This window comes from Alligator sinensis, unplaced genomic scaffold (assembly GCF_000455745.1).
Source record: "Alligator sinensis unplaced genomic scaffold, ASM45574v1 scaffold583_1, whole genome shotgun sequence".
Lineage (NCBI taxonomy): Eukaryota > Metazoa > Chordata > Crocodylia > Alligatoridae > Alligator > Alligator sinensis.
The window spans coordinates 2,891,348-2,896,379 of NW_005841983.1; the positions used below are offsets into that span (position 1 = coordinate 2,891,348).

The window sequence follows — 5,032 nt, forward strand, 5'->3', positions numbered from 1 at the left end:
CCTTCCTCCTCCCCCGTGGGAAAGTCTGCAGGGGAAGGGCCATGGGGGAGGAGTGGGGCTGGGGCTGCACTGGGCTGTGCTCAGGCCAGGCTGGGTCGTGGGGCAATCGGGGCCCAGCTGCTCCTCCAGGGGCGTGAACACGCAGCTCCCACCACTGTGTGCACCACAGGGGAACCAGGGGAGGGGAAGCACGTTTAGCCCCCACCCCCGCCGCGGGCTGCAGCTGCGAGCTGGGTTCTGCCTGCTCCCAGCCTCTGTGCCTTGCTACCACTGCTTTGGAAGCGGTGTGTCACAGTGCCATGTGCCTCGCTGCAGCAGTGGGACTCACATGGCGCTGTGCTGCCCCACTTTCGAAGCAGTGGCAGCGAGGCGCTGAGGCAGGGAGCAGGCAGAGCCCAGCTCACAGCTGCAGCCTGCCCTTGCCCCGTGCAAAGTTTGGGGTGGGGGGGAGCACGTGCCCCCTTTGGCTCCCCGGCGCTGTGCCTCTGGAGGAGCCACCAGTCTCTGATTGTCCCACAATCTGGATTGCCTGGGGCCTCATTCACTGTAAATGGGGCCCCAGCTGAGCCGGGTCATGGGACAATCCCCACAGTGCAGCAGGTTACGGGGCAGGGGTGAATGATTTGCCCCTGCCCCACCCCACTGCCTCCTGCCATGTGTGGGGTCTCAATCTGTGCCCCTCACCACCTTCGAAGCGCAGGTACAGAAAGAAACTTACCTGCCTGCTGGGCTGGCTGCGATTCTGGCTTTACAGGGTGTATGAGCGTGCACACCCCTCCCCCCTGCTGAAGCAGCCTGTGGTCAGGCTGTCCTCTGGCCATACCTGCTGCCCCCTGTGTTTGGGGATGCTGAGCCCAGTTAGCCTCCTCTTCTGACGCCTATGACCAGTGTAAACTGCTTTTAAACCCATGTAAAAGTGGAATGCACTTGACATATAGCCTTAACGCCAGTGCAATTCACTCTGTTTGCAAGGAGTAGCTAAGCAAACCCATAGAAACTATTTATTAGGGTATGAGTAATGTTCCCCAGCTCTAGTCCATTTTAACTGACTGTCTCAGGGCAGCCCTTTGTGGCAAAAATGTAAATAACTATGTGGTGCTATTTCTTAGTGCGAAGCCTGGATTTTTTTCAGTACCTACAACTGGAAAAACTGTTTTTAAAAAGAAGAGGAAGAAGCTTTCTGTGTTCATTCTTCCACCTGGAAATCTTCAGCCTCAGTTTTTCAGCTGCAGTTGTCAAGCTCCTTCTTTAAAAAAGCCTTTCTGAGTTTGTTGTTTTCTTCTATTTCTAAAGTATCAATTTAACCACACTTCTTTCTGAATTGTTGCAGTTGCTGACCCAATGTACTTGCCTTAGTTGAAACAAATACATCTGAATCTAGCAATGATTAAAAAACCAATAAATGAATGGATGTTGAAAGCATATTAAGCTGAGTTCTTGTTTGCTTTGCTTTGCTGAGAATCTCATGGCTGGTAGTATTGGTATTCAGCAGCAAATGTTCCGTGTTCCCTTCAGCTTTTCCCTCTGCAAAGCTGTTTTAATGTTAGTATTATTCTTAGAGCATCACTCTGTGTTTAGCTAATCCCTCGAGTCAGCGCATGTCCTCAAATTTGATCAGTACTTATATTAACAGCCACCTCTTTCAACAGTGGCAAATAATTTGTTATTTGAATGGGACCTGATAAAATGGTAGATGAACTGAAACACTTCAAAGGCTGATTGCTCAAAGAACTGTTGAAATCAAATGGTATCAGTGCAAGGATATTTGAGAGTGTTGTAGCTCTGGACAAGCTAACAGTACAAATGCTAAAGTAGACAGGAGCTCATCTATTTGTACATGTTAGACCAGTGGTTTCCAAACTCTGACAGATGGCACACTACCAATTTAAAATGATACAACTTTAAGTACCACCAGCAAATTTTTCAGTCCAACCTTAAGTATCAGCAGCAATTTTTTGTCATGTAAAGTAATTATAATAAACCTGTTAATGTGTACCACTGACAGGTTGTCTGTGTACCACTGGTGGTACATGTACCACAGATTGGGAACTGCTGTTTTAGACTATATAGTATTTTATGTGCTGTATAGGACTTAAATGTAGGGTGGCCATTGGTTCTGTTGTATGCAAGACCATCCTGTTTTTAAACCCTGTTTCCCCTGTTTTTTCGTAATGAGGAACGGACTGCAAAAAGTCCTGTTTTTCAGTTCACTGGTGGAAATACACGTCAATTATTTGTCCTCACTATTTTATTGGCTGTGTCTAGAGATGGGGCAGTGTACAGCCAGGAGGATCAGGGTTCCCAGTCAGGAAGGGAAGTAGCTGTTTTGAGGTGAGTCCACCCCTTGCTGCAGATTGGCCAAGGGGCCAGGTGGCCCCACCTCTTGCTGCTGATTGGCAGAAGAGGTGGTGGCCTCACGCCTCAGCACTTGTTGGCTGAGGGGGCCAACCCCTCACCAGTGGGATGTCCTGTATTCTGGGGATGCATCAGTGGCCACCCTACTTGAATGGAAGACTGATTTGTTGTTAAATGAGATGCTCTCCATGTAAGTCTTTTACAATAAAAGAACTTGAACATGGCCACATTGACAGATGGCAGCCTGAAACAAAAATTAAAAGCTTACATTTTTTTAAAATAAATTTTAAAACCTTCCAAAATACATTTATTTCATTTTCTATCTGGCATGCAAAACAACTAGGAACATTTCAGAAAGTCATGGGAAATAAGTTCCCTTATCCCCAAAACAACAAGTGATGCAGTTTCCACAGATTGGGATCCATGCCCTAACTGTCTGGGTCTCTCAGTTCTTGTCATTTGCCTTTATGCATTTCCTAAAGCTAGGAAACCCTCCAAGCAGAAATTTCTTGGGGAATATTGGATTTCATGGATGGTTAAAATCATTCCTCAGTTTTGTAATTTAATACCAATCAGATCTTACTGTAATTGTGTTATGTCAGATAGATTCATGATCTGTGTTTCTGCTTGACTGCCTGACCTAAAATGTAGCTGTGAAGTCCCTCTCTCTCTCTCTGTTTTTAGGGATCAGGACCAGAGGGAATCAGTTCAAGGACTTTATTAATTTCCTCCAGTTGTCCTTATCTGCTCCCTGACATTTTGTGTTACTTAAGTACCTACACTTCTACTGGTGCTGTTTGCTCTTCAGAGAATTATTGCATTGTAGGGTTTGCTGAGTTTTGTGGCAGGGAATATAATAAGCCTTTTAAAATGAAGTGGCTTGAAAGCACAGTTGTTTTATATAATAAAACCTAGCATTCAGAAAACCCAACATCTCATCTAATTAAAACATGGCATAGAAAATAGCCAAGTTTTACATAATATGAGCTGCTTTCATTTATGGTCATTACTCTCAATGGGCAGCAGAGCCATTTTGCTTTCCAAACTTCCTATAACAGATTGTTACAATAAAAGTAAAGGAATAAACAAGTATATTGACTGCTGTGATTAAATAATCCCAAAAGTGGAGGAAGGGGATATTTGAAGGAGAAAGGAAGGTCTAGGGTGAGGGCAAGATGAGGAATTAATGTATAAAAAAATTTTATCCTTGCCTAACCATGCAAAACATTAGTAAACACCAAATACTGGAATCCTTTCCAGTTCAACTGGAACCGTCAAGTTAAGGAAGCTCTAACAATCTGGGACAGCAGCAACATTTACTTGATAGTGTGCTTATCAGAATAATTAAGTGCAAGTGCAAACATACTAGTTTTTAATAGACTATTCTTCTTTTAATCTACTGCCACACTACTGACAGAAAAATCTCCAGTAAAAAATAAGTTACATTTTGCATTGTTTTTTAAAAGATCTTAAGTAGATGTGAGTTTCATATCTTGTGGGCTTCCTAACAAGAATGCGCTCTGCTCTGCACTTTGGAGAATGAGAGCACGGAGGACCATCACTTCCATGGTATGGCATGATGTGAGATGTGGTTTCGTGGCTTAGTTAAGTTCCAGCCCACTTTTTGAGTGTTAGCAGTATTCAGCATCTTATTTTACATCCAGAAATAAGGGAATGCTTTAGAGGTTGGAGCACCTGTAACCTGTTCAAATTGATGTGCCTCATTTAGAAAATGGGATACTATACTAAGTTCTAGCTCAATGGTTCACAACCCAGTGCCTATGCAAAACATGTTTGTTGCTAGAGCCTCCCATGTTGCTTTTGGCCACAGAAGAATTAAGAAATCAGCACGGAGGTTGGCCAAGGAGAACAAAGTATGGATGTTTTCTACAGACTGTCACTGGCTTAGAATAGTGCTTTTGTGTCACTGTAGGTTGGTGGCCATTGTGCTAGTGGAAGCTGTCACAACCCAAAGTTGTGATTTTCTTGTTCGTGTGTGCTTTGGCATCGCTAAATTGTGTTCCCGCTAAATTGCAGCTCTTTTGCACAGTGGAGTGTTCTGTTGCAATTAAGAACCCGCGTGCAGGAGTTTTTCCTGCCAGTTTTGTAGCCTTCTTTGCATCGTGCATTTCTTTTGCATTATGGTGATGCACGGTACAAGGAAGTTCCCGCCATTGAGATTGTATTGTATTGAGATTTCCGCCACATTAATGGCCAGTCTTAATATAGGCACACGTGACGGCTAGCTATTGGCTTGCTAGCCGTACAAAAGGCTTGGGTAGTTTCCGCCCAAGTCGGAGAGAGAGAAAGCACGTGGAGTTCGGGAAAGGAGCGTGAGGATCTCTAAGCGCTGCTGATCCCTTCGAACCCAGCTTTTTCCTTAAGAGGGCAACAGAGGTTTACTTTGTCGAACCCGCGGAGCTTCAACAACTCCGGGGGACCTAATTTCCGAACCCTTGGAGCCTTAACAACTCCGAGGCACATAACCTCTAGCCTCTCCCCGTCGCCGACCACAATGCAAGACGTATCCCTATCCTATGGACCCAATTGTTGAACCCACGGAGTCTTAACAGCTCCGGGGGACCTGGGAACCGAGTGAAACCCACGGAGATTCAGCTGCTCCGGGAGAGAGAATTGTTAAACCCGCGGAGCTTAAACCACTCCGGGGTCAAGGAAC

At 45.2% G+C, this 5,032-nt stretch overlaps 1 protein-coding gene across 5 annotated transcripts in view; it reads left to right on the top strand.

The window, feature by feature from the left end:
- CTPS2 (CTP synthase 2) overlaps positions 1 to 5,032 on the top strand; it is a 128,366-nt gene that overhangs the window by 80,534 nt on the left and 42,800 nt on the right. The window lies entirely within an intron of this gene.